This window comes from Cynocephalus volans, chromosome 11 (assembly GCF_027409185.1).
Source record: "Cynocephalus volans isolate mCynVol1 chromosome 11, mCynVol1.pri, whole genome shotgun sequence".
Taxonomy (NCBI): domain Eukaryota; kingdom Metazoa; phylum Chordata; class Mammalia; order Dermoptera; family Cynocephalidae; genus Cynocephalus; species Cynocephalus volans.
In genome coordinates this window covers 112732039-112744887 of record NC_084470.1, presented here as the reverse complement: position 1 = coordinate 112744887, position 12849 = coordinate 112732039, and positions in this window count along the sequence as shown.

Genomic DNA, 12849 nt, shown 5'->3' with positions numbered 1-12849 from the left:
ATTTAGATATGAATGTTTATGAAATGAAATCAAATAAAGTAAAATTAAATTAAAATTGCAGTTCCTCAACCACAGTGATTACATTTCAATTTTTCAATAATCATATGTGGTTAATGACTACAGCACTGGACTGTGCAGATATAAAACATTTTCATCATGATAGAAAGTTTAATTGGAAAACTCTTATAAAAGTATAATTGTTTTATTTTTTTACAAAAATTACCTGGATCTATTGTTGTGTATGGTATAAATTAAGAGTCAGGATATTACTTTTCCTATATGAATGTTCAGTTGTGCTGTTTATTCTTAACCTTTGCATTTCCACTAAATTTTGGGGAATACCTTATTAATTTTCAGAAAAAGAAAAACCATTTTGAGATATTGTTTGGAATGCATTGAATCTATATATCAATTAGGGAGAACTGATATCTTTGAATCTCATTCTTTCCACCTGTTAATGTGTTTTATTCCTTTATTCTTTTAGATAATCTTAATTTTCTGTCAATAATGATATTTTATAGTTTTCTGGGTAAGGTCTTAGGTGTATTTAAGAGATTTATTCCTCATTATTTGAAATTTTAGTTGGTTTCTAAATGGCATGATTATAAAATTCTAATTTTTTCATCTTTTCTTTCTAACATATAGAAATGCAATTTATTTTGTATATTAACCTTTTCTCAGTAGCCTTGATGAATTCACTTATGTTATTAATTTGAACATTTTATCTGTAGATTATTTTTGGGATTTATATCTAACCAATTATACATCTATGAAAAATGAGTTTTAGATGTACCTTTTAAATCTATATAGTTTTTATATCTTTTTCTTGCCTTATTACACTGTCTACAGGCTCCAGGAGTCTATTGTTTAATGGTGATAGTGATAATAGACATCTTTATCTTGCTCACTACAGTTTTTTTTAAAAAGATCTCTACCAGATTAAGAATTTTTTTTTTTTTTATTTCTAGCTGGCTAAGAAAAATTTTAAAATCACAAACAGGTGTTGGATATTGTCAAATGCTTTTTCTGCATCTATTGAGATGGTTATATGTTTTAGCCTTCATATATTTTGTTAATGTAATAAATTGCATTGGTTTTCAAATTTTAAATCAACATTGTACTCTTGAAATAAAATTACTTGTGTCATGATGTATTTTTCCATTTTATATATTACTGGATTTTGTTTGTCTATATTTTGGTTAGGAGATTTGAGTTTTTGTGTATCAGGGATATTACCTTATATTTCTTTCTTGTAATGTACTTATTTGGTTTTACTATCAAGGTTATTCTGGTTTTACTTAATGAACTTGGAAGGGTTGGTGTAAGATTGGTACTGTTTCTTTCTTAAGTGTTTGGAAAAATCAACTGATAAGGCCATCTGGGCCTGGAATTTTCTTTGTGGCTAAGTTTTAAGCTATGAATTCAATTTATTATATAGTATAGAGCATTCTTATTTTTTATTTGCCCGTGTGTCAGTTTTGCTATGCTGTGTTTTTTAAATTAACTTGTCTATTTTGCTTAATTTTTCTGCCTTCTACTCTCTGTGTTTATAATTTGCTGTTACTTTTCTAGTTTCCCAAGCTGAATGCTTAGATAGCTGATTTTCAGCCTTTGTTATTTTCTAATATATGCATACAAAACTATAAGTTTCCCTCTAAACACTGTTTTAGTTGCATTTTACAAGTTTTAATAATGTATTTTATCTTTTTGTTCAAAATATTTTGATTTCCATTTTTATTTATTTTTTGACCCTTAGGTTATTTATAAATTTATTTCAATTTATTATTATTTTTTTTACTTTGTGTGCCTGTCTCTATATTTTCTGCTTAATATGAGCATCTTCCAGTTAAATAACCTCTTCTGTGGTATCTAATCTGCTGTTCAACCCATCTCTTTAGTGCTTAACATCTGTAGTTGTATTTTTTTGTGTTAGAAATTACATTTGATCCCTTTAAAAATAATTTTATGGTGACAGTTCCATTTTGTCATGCATTTTCTTGAACATATTACAATCATTCTAGGTCTGAGTCCAATAACTCAAATATCTACATCATTTGTGAGTCTGTTTCTATAGTTTGTTTTTTCTCTAGATCCTCAGTCATTTGATATTATCTCCTGGTATGCTTTATAATTTTTTGTTAAGTGCTGGATATTGTATATGAAAAGTCATAAGGGTGTTGATGATGCTATACTCCCCTGGAGAAGATTTAATTTTTCTTTTTTGGCCAGTAATTAGACTAAGGGCAGATTACTTTGACTCAATCAGGAATTGAGATGATTCAAGGTGGCTTTATGTAGGCTGGTTAATTTCTAGTTTCCCCGTCAGGCATCTCAATTGAAAGTCTAATGTGTAGTCAGGGGTACTCCTCTTTTGTGAGCATCATATTTTCATATTTTTCTTATATTTGTAGCCAGTTAGCACCTATTTTATTCTTGATTTCTTAGCTTATCATTCATGTATGGCTTAGGATTCAGCAAATACTTCAAGAGCAAAAGTTACACAGAAATTTGGTCTTATTTTTCTGAGGCTCTCTTTTCTGTAGGATCTTGGTATCTTAAGTCATAACTCCTTTGATATCCCTGAGTTTCAACCTTTGTATTCCCAACACTGTGGGATTTCCAAATGCTCAAGTTCATTGCTTAGTCCTCAGCCTCTGTTCCCCATGAAGTGAATTGGAAAATGCCCTTATGGGAAATAGCAGCAGAGAAAGTCTAGCTCACTTCAATGTGTGCTTCTCATGTCTCCAGGATCTTGGATCCCTAAGTCCTAATTTTTGCTCTTTAATGACTTCAAATAGTACCTCACCTCCCAGGTTTTGTAATTCTTCTTGTCAGGCAGATTGGTTTGATGCAACCTACTCTCTCCTAGTTTGACTAATGTTTAATTTTCTAAATGAGAGTTCCTTATTGGAAGAACTCAGAATATTTGCTGGTGTGAGCACTGACTAGGTGGTTCAATATGGCTAGCAAAAGGCTAATGTGCTGCTGTGGGCTGGGTTCAGTAGAAGCACACACAGAGAGTTTGGAGTGCAAGATTTTTATTAAGGATCAGCACCAGTGAAAGGAAAGGGAAGGAAGTGAGATTGGAAAGAGGGAGAATCTGAACTTACATGCAGGCCTGATGAGGAACTCTGGAGTGAATACTGACTGTTGCAGTTGTCTTGGGTTAGGCAGAAATGGCCAGGCATTTACACCACTGCTTCGCTCAGTCACCAGATGTAGGAAGCCTCGGTAAGGTCATGACCTCAATCATGGTGCTTCTCTGCAACCCATGCATACTCTGAAGGAGCTGACAGCTTGTGGCTGTCACCTGCCTGTACTTCCCAGAGCCAGGCAGCAAATCCTGTTTCAAAGGGGGATCTGGGTGTCACAGCTCTTATCTCTACCACAAATAGTGACAAGAGAGCACAGGGATCATTTAAAGGAGAGGATCATGTGATGCCTTCAAGGAAAATCTGTGAAGGTTGAATACAAGAATAGGGTGATACAGGAATAGGGCAATTGGTTTCTCTCTTATGCTATATCAATAGAATGAGCATAATATAGTTTTATTATTATGCACTCTTCTTAACATGGTTCTTACTATCCTGTTATCACTTTTACTATGAAATTATGGAGAGCAGTCAGAATTATTTGTAAGAAGGAGTTGGTGAATCAATAAAAAATCAGTGAAAGAAGTGGAGATAGAGATAGACAGACAGATAGAGGATTAATTAGTTAATAAAGTGATGTAAACTATTGGCTAATGGCATGTCATTATTATTCTTATTATTTTCAGAAACTGACCAGTAAAAGGATCAAAATCCTTGACAATAGTGTTATAATGCCATGCTCTAACTAACTGGCTGGCCCTAAGAACCGACTTCAAATAAACAACCTAATGTTATACCTCAAAGGACTAGAAAAACAAGAACAATCCAATCCTAAAATTAATAGATGGAAAAACCTAATTAAGAACAGAGCAGAACTAAATGAAATAGAGACCAAAAAAAGGATATGAAAAATCAACAAAACAAAAAGTTGGTTTTTGAGAAGATAAACAAAACAGACAAACCATTAGCTAGACTAAAAAAAGAAGAGAGAAGACCCCAATAAAAATCAGAAATGAAAAAGGAGACATTACAACTGATGCCACAGAAATACAAAGAATTATCAGAGACTATTATGAACAACTGTACACCAAAAAATTTGAAAACCTGGAGGAAATGGATAAATTTCTGGACACATACAAACTACCAAGACTGAACCAGGAAGAAACAGAAAACCTGAATGGATCCATAATGAACAATGAGATTGAAGCAGTAATCAGCAGTCTCTCAACAAAGAAAAGCTCATGCCTGGATGGCTTCACTGCTGAATTCTACCAAATCTTTAAAGAGGAATTAATACCAATTCTTTTCAAACTATTCCAAAAAATTGAAATAGGCCATTATACCAAACTCATTCTATGAGGCCAACATCACTGATACCAAAACCAGACAAAGATACAACAAAAAAAAGAAAACTACAGGCCAATATCTTTGATGAACATAAATGCAAAAAACCTCAACAAAATATTAGCAATCAGACTACAGCAGCACATAGAAAAGATTATACGCCATGATCAAGTGGGGTTCATTCCAAGGATGCAAGGATGGTTCAATATATGCAAATCAGTAAATGTGATACATCACATCAACAAAATCAAGGACAAAAACCATATGATTATCTCAGTAGATGCAGAAAAAAGGATTTGAAAAAATTCAGCATCACTCCATGACAAAGACTCTCAACAAATTAGTTATGGAAGAAAAGTATCTCAACACAATAAAAACCATAATGACAAACCCACCACAAACATCATCCTCAATGTGGAAAAGCTGAAAACTTTTTCCTTAAGAACAGGAATGAGACAATGATGCACCCTCTCACCACTCTTATTTAAGATAGTATTGGAAGTACTAGCCAGAGCAATCAGGCCAGAGAAAGAAATAAAGGGCACCCAAATTGGAAAAGATGAAGTCAAATTGTCCCTGTTTGCAGATGACATTATCCAATATATAGAAAAACCTAAAGACTCTACCAAAAAACTCTTAGAGCTAATAAACAAATTCAGTAAAGTTGCTGGGTACAAAATTAATATACAAAAATCAGTAGCATTTTAATACTCCAACAACAAACTAGTAGAAAAAGAAATCAAGAAAGCAAGTCCATTTACGTTAACTACCAAAAACAAAAAAAATCTAGGAATAAATTTAACTAAAGAGGTGAAAGATCTCTACCACACAAATGACAAATCACTGCTGAAGGAAATTAAAGAGGACACAAAAAGATGGAAAGATATTCTATACTTATGGATTGGAAGAATTAACATTGTGAAAGTTTCCATACTACCCAAAGTAATCTACAAATCTGACACAATCCCCATGAAAATACCAATGACATTCTTCACAGAAGTAGAAAAAACAATTCTAACATTCATACAGAACAAGAAAAGACCTTGAGTAGCCAATGCAATCCTGAGCAAAAAAAATAAAGCCAGAGGCATTATACTACCTGAGTTCAAATTATACTACAAAACTATAGTAACCAAAACAGCATGGTACTGGCATAAAAACACATGGACCAATGGAACAGAGTAGTGAACACAGATATCAATCCACATGCTTATAGTCAATTGATCTTTGACAAAGGCACCAAGAACATACATTGGGGAAAGGACAGCCTCTTCAACAAATGGTGCTGGGAAAACTAGATACTCATGTGCAGAAGAATGAAACTAGACCGGTACCTCTTACCATATACCAAAATCAACTCAAAATGGATTAAAGACTTAAATATAAGAACTGAAACTATATAAAAATCCTGGAAGAAAACATAGGGGAAACACTTCAAAGTGTATGACTGGGCAAGGACTTTATGATCAAGACTTCAAAAGCACAGGCAATGAAAGAAAAAGTAACTAAATAGAATTATAGAAAACTAAAAAGTTTCTGCACAGCAAAGGAAACAATCAACAGAGTGAAAAGACAACCTACTGAATGGGAGAAAATATTTGCAAACTATACATCTGACAAGGGATTAATATCCAGAATATACAAGGAACTCAAAGAACTTAACAGTAAAAAAACAAATAACCCAATTAAAAAATGGACAAAGGAGCCAAATAGACATTTCTTAAAGGAAGACATACAAATGGCCAACAGATACATGAAAAAAATTCTCAACATCACTAAGCATCAGGGAAATACAAATCTTGAGATATCCTCTCAACCCAGTGAGACTGGCTATTATTATCAAAAAGTCATAGAATAATTAATGCTGGTGAGGATGCAGAGAAAGGGGAACTCTCCTACAGTGCTGGTGGGACTGTAAATTAGTGCAGCCATTATGGAAAACAGTATGGAGGTTTCTTGAACAACTACAGATAGAACTGCCATACCATCTAGCAATCCCACTACTGAGTATATACCCAAAGGAATGGAAATCATTGTGTCGAAGGGATACCTGCACTCCCATGTTTATCACAGCTCTATTTACCAAGCTATGGAACCAATGTAGATGTCCATTGATGAACAACTGGATAAGAAAATGTGATATATATATATACACAATGGAATACTAGTCTGCCATAAAAAAGAATGAAATTCTGCCATTTGCAACAACATGGATGAGCTTGGAGAAAATTATGTTAAGTGAAATAAGCCAGGCACAGAAAGAGAAATACCACATGTCCTCACTCATAGGTGGGAGGTAAAATAAATAAGTAAGAAAGAAGAAAGAAAAAAACAGTAATCACAAGAGTAAACTCTCAGAAGGAGAGAACAGAATTGTGGTTACTAGAGGCAGGAAGTGGGGAAGAATGAGGGGTTAGTGAGAAATTGGTGAAGGGTCACAAAGAATGATTACATTTTGTAATCCTGAATAATGAGTATACTAATTATCCTGAACTGATTATCACATATTGTACACAAGTATTGATATTTAACTCTGTACTCCACAAATATGTATAACCAATTATGTTTCAATAGAAAAACAAGGAGTATTATTGGAAGGAGCTTTTACACCAAATCTGTAGGAAGCAGCGCCCATCTCCTGCTGCTGGTGCATAGCCACAGTTCTTTGCTGCTTTGATTATGATGCACCTTTCCTTGTTCATGAGAGAATTGCCTTCCATAGAAATGTATTTGATGATGTGCACAATCAGAAACATTGCCTTGCAGGGGGGATGAGAAAATCTTTAGTTCCTTTGTGAAGTCATGACTTCCCATCCTCCTTGCCCAGATCCCTGCCAGCTCGAAAATCCCAATCACAGCTGGCAGAGGCACTCCGAAAACAATAACAACAGTTATGGAGCCTCCTGTTTGTCAGGCACAGTGCCTGGTGCAGGTGACTTGCAGACAAGTCACAACCAAATGAAGTAACAAAAGCCACGAAGAATCTAAGAGAGAGTAAAGGGAATGGGGAAGTGGATGTGAAGATCTCTCTCTTCTACAATTTAAGAACTTTCTATTTGCTTGTAGAACTCTAGGCTTAGAAAGTTTGGGGGACGTGCGAGGTTTGAGCTATAAAATGTTAATATGAACAGATGACTATCTTACAAATACTGTTATTAAATACCACTTAATATAACAAAGCTATATTTGTCCCCATTCCAATGATCCAGGAAAAAAGGACTTCAGAGATACCCAGAATTAAAGAAACAACAATTCCATAAATACGGTTTTACTCTGTCCTAATTCATGCAGCAGTTTCTCTAGAGAAAAAAGAATTGCCTTGGATCCTGCCTGTTTATACAGAAGCCGGGGAAGGTAGAGAAGACAGCTGAGGGAGCCGAGCGGTGAAGGTTCTTCCTGCTTGTTATATCATTTTTCCACCAAGCATGTAGTGGGTGTGAGGCACAATTGGACATTAAAAGATGACTGAGATAAGGTCTTGGCTCCCGCCCATTATATGTGGCACTCCCCACAGCGGGGCAGTAACTCCTTCCTTGAGGGGAACTGGGAGGGGGGCACATCTCTTATCTCTCCCCCAGGTGGTAATAGGAGGGCTGATAGGTGGGGAAAGGAGGCCATGCAAGTGAGTGACAGCATTACCAGGTGGAAGGTCATTGTAGAATTCTATTATCCAGTAATACTGTGTGCTTTGCACAAGCCAAGTTCAAGCGAAAGGAGGAGACAGGGAAAGCCTCGTGGACGAGGTGATGTTTGAGTTGGCTCTATCAGGATGGGTAGGACAGGCTCCCTGGTGGGTTTGCTGCAGGTGAACTATGTTTGCAGATAATGGTGATACTGGTTAACATTTACCTAGATCTCACTCTGTCTGAGCCCCTGTGCTGAAGGTTTCCCCCACATCATTCTAGTTAAGCCTCATAGACGTCATGTGAGGTAGATAGAATTAGCATCCTTATTTATAGAGGGGGAAACTGAGGCGTTGAGAGGTTGAACTTGGAGCACCCAGAGCACAAGAAAATCACTGAGGAACTTCGCAAAACCACCCCACCTGGGCTCCACCCTGTTCAAGTTGAAGCTGATCTCTAGAGATAGGGCTCAGCTGGCTGTGGCTTACACAGCTGCTCAGGCGATTCTGATGAACGGAGAGTGTTAAGAAGGTCTCACGCAGAGGAGGCTCAGCACTGCGTTCAGCACGGGCCCCTTTAAACAATTATGAAATATTTTACATATTGGCAGTTGTAAAGGAAAAACTAGGAAATTCCCCTGCGTCCAACACCCAGCTTAAGATGATAAACACTGTTGATAGATTTGGAGTCCCCCAGTTTCGTTTCTCTCTCTCTCCCTCCCCCAGGGAGCCACCATTCTGAATTTTGACTTTTTCATTTCCATGTGTGTCCTTACAGTTCCTTTCAAAGGCTGACTTCCCATTACCTCCGTGGGAGGGGACGATTTGCCATAAATAATAGAGGCTCTTTAAGATGTGATTTTGAATGTGTGTGTGGGGAGGTGGGCACGATCATGAAGGGAAGACATTATCAGAATCTCTTTGAGAAAGGAAATGTGTCTAATTTGGGAAAGAAAGCCAGACAGTTCTGATACTATGTCCAAATCCCTAGGAATGCCGCCGCAGTTACGGCATTTTTGAATGTTTGTGTATTATCTGTACCCTCAGCTCCCATAACACTCCATAGCGCTCTTGAGAGCGGGGCTTATCCTGTTCATCATTCTACCCCCATGTCCAGAACAGTGCCTGCACTCAGTAGGTGCTCAACAGATATTTTTTGAATGAATGAAAGACTCACTGAACCATAAGCTTCTCAAGAGCTGGGAGCTCTTTAAATAATATAGTATAGCAGAGGGGTCAGGAACATGGGTTTCGGGGGCAGCAAACTTGGATTGGGATCTCAACCCTGTCGCTTCTGATGTGTTATGTATCTTGGGCAGAGTTACTCAACCATTCCAAGCCTCAATTTCTTTGTCTCTGTAAAGTGGAAACAGCTACTCAATTGTACTGTGATGAGGATTAAATAACACGATGTGTGATGTATGCCTATATTGAATGTAGTAAATGACGCAATGGACATGAAACTTCTTTTGCACAGTGCTTGGCAGGTAGCAAATGCTCGTATTAGCATTAGCTATTAGCTGTGGTCTTCTGTGGGGTTATTCCTGTGTACCCCTCTTATCTTGGGAGCTGGCCCCCCATCCAAATGGCTCCCGAGGGACCTCCCATGTTCCTATGTGGCTTTGTTCTCTGGCCACACTTAGCTGTTTCCTTCCAGGAACTTGATCCCTTTTGGGCCAATCAAAATCTTACTGTCTGGCCACAGTTCAGAAGTGGGCACACGAAATAGATCGAACCACTGGATCCCTTTCCCAAGGTTGGTTTTTTAATTTTAATTTTTCTTTAAGACTTGCAACAAGGGCATGAGGGAGTCTCTCTCCCTCTCTCTGTAAAAACCCTCTTTCCTAATAAGGTCACATTCACAGGTATGAGAGGTTAGGATGACATCATTTTGGGGTACACAATTCAACTCATAACCCTCCCTTGGCATGTTCCTTCTCTGATGCGTGGTACAATGAGCCCAGTTAGGCTGGTTTTGATATTATCATTTCCTGGACCAAATCGAAGTCTCCTTTGTGAGCTGAATCCCAGAACTACATATGCCTCAGGTGCAAAAGCTTTAGCAAGACTGTCTTTCTTGTTATCTGTATGTGTATCAATAACAGGGGTGAGATTTTTTCAAATGAGATTGGTGGACTGTGGGGCTCATACAGTATCTATTTCTTTTTGAACAACTTTATTGAGATATAATTTATATACCATAAAATTCACCCTTTAAAGGGTACGATTCAATGACCTTTAGTTTATTCACAGAGTTATGCATCCATCACGACAATCAATGTTGGAATACCTTTATTACCTCAAAAAAAACCTCACACCACTTAGTTGGCACACCTCATCTCCTCATCCCATTTCCTCTACACCTACCCCTAACTTTAACTCCCAATCTTCCTAGCCCCTCTCCTCCAGCCCCGGGCAACCACGAATCCACTTTCTGACTCTATATTTGCCTATCCTGGACAATTCATAATCATACAATATGTGGCCTTTTGTGTCTGGCTTCTTAGACTTAGCGTGATGTTTTCAAGGTTCGTCCACGCTGCGGCATGTATCAGAACTTCATTCTGTTATGACCGAATGCTGTTACATTATGTGGATATATTGCATTTTGTTTATCCATTCATGTTTAGGTTGTTTCCACTATTGGCTGTTGTGAATAATGCTTCTATGAACATTCATGTATAATAATTGTGTGAACATAGGTTTTCATTTTTCTTGGGTATGTACCTAGGAATGGAAATGCTGGGTTATATGGTAATTTTATTTTTAAGAACCAGAATTCTTATCGATACTCCCCAATCTGATCATTCCAAATCCACCCAGGTCTGCATATATTTTTTTCTCTGTGGAAGTGTCATTCTTGCCTTATTTATCTTTTCAGTGGGTGGGGAAAGCTGTCCAGGGGGAACTCTGGTGAAATTCAGGAAGTCTTGGCAGGAGGGAGGGGCAGGGGACTTAGAGTGCAGGGGGCACACAGCGGGATCAAGCTGGCTGCATCTCTTGAGGAACAGACTCCAAAGGAGGAACAGGCTAGGCTGAGCTTTACTGGGAAAACAACACACAGCACAACAGGGATCTGAAGTTTGCAAGGAAGCCATACCCTAGTTATTGTGGCCCACACTTTTTGCTGGAAAGGGGTGACTGGAAAGTGACAGAAGGCAGAATTTTGCTGTAGGCTGACTGCTAAGAGGCCTGTTTCTGGCTCCAAGTGCCTGGTAGCCCTTCGCATTCACCGTGCACAAAGCCGTCTCAAGCCTTTCCTAATGGGAGGTGTTATCTCCACTTTACAGACTGAGAAGCCCATGCACAAAGGAAGCTGGGCCTTCCCCACCATGCCTCCTCCCATCCCTGACGGGCACAGGGTGAGTCACAGTGGCACAAACCCAGTCCAGGTCTTCTGCTTCCAAACCCGAGCTTTATCTCCCAGACCGTGCTGCCTCTTGGAGCCTTCTGGAGAGGATCGTGCTGCTGAAATGAACATCAGTCCAAACTCTGGAGCCTGGGCTTCAAGGGCCTGTGCTACTCTCCACCCCGGCTTCTAGCCACCACCATTCCTCATGTCTTCCCCTTGTGGGTCTCCACTGCTGCCAAGGGAACCTGCAGGTGATTTACTTGCTTCTGTGCATCCAGACAGGGCTTTGCCCACACCCCAGATTTCTCTATTCTTCCCATTTCATTTTCCTTCTGGAATTATTAAAATGAAAGTGTATGGACCCTGGACACAGACATGGGGTGATTTTCTTTTATGCCTACATGCTCTGTATATATTATTCACCATCTGAATAGCTCTTCATTCATTCATTCATTCATTCACTCCTTGATCCATCCTTTGACATACATTTATTGAGCTCCTACTAAATGCCAAGCACTGTGCTAGTCTGAAGGAATAAAGACAGTCCTGTCCTTAATAGACAGTTGGGGAAATAGAAATATGTAAGGATAGACTAAATATTTCTCTAGAATACACAAATCCAGAGGACAGTCAAAGATCAAAATGTCAATAAACCTCTTATTCCATAGCTCAGGTCCATCTGATGAGCCATGGGAACTCTAGACCCCACCAACCCCTGCCTCTGGCTTGAGGTGGAAGTGGTGGGACTTGTGATCCATCATCTTATGTATTCTGTGTGGCCTCCTGGACACTGTGAGAAGTCTAAACCTTTCCTACAGAGCAGGTGCTTGGCACTAACCCTGCTGCCCCAGGAGTGCAATGACTGGGCCTTGCCAGGTGCTTCTCACTAGCACCTACAAGGGTCTCTTCTCTGACTGGCTTTGGTTCTGGGCACTGAGGCTGGGGCTCTATCCCATAGCAGTCACCCCTCCTGTACAGTTAGACTGCCTGGTCAGGGCTGCGACAAGTGCTGCATCCCATGGCAGCCATGGGCAGCTTCAGCAGGCGGTCCATGCCATGCCATTGCCCTGCATGCCACTTGTGTGAACATAGCAGGTAAAAAACATCAGATTCAGATGAAACAGATTGGATCCCAGGCCCAGCTCTGCCACACGCTGGCTGTGAGATATTTGGTAAATTCACTAATCTCCACTATAAAATGGGGAAATGAGTGCCTCCCTGCATCAATCAGGGTTCTCCAGAGCAACAGAACCAATAGGATCCATATATTTATATCTATATCTACATCTATCTTGGTTTATGCTAAGGTCTGGCTTACACAACTGTGGGAGTTGGCAAGTCCAAAATTTGTAGGGCAGGTTGATAGGCTAGAAGTTGATGCTGCAGTCTTGAGGCAGAATTTCTTTTTCTGTGAAACCTCAGTTTTGCATTTAAGGCCT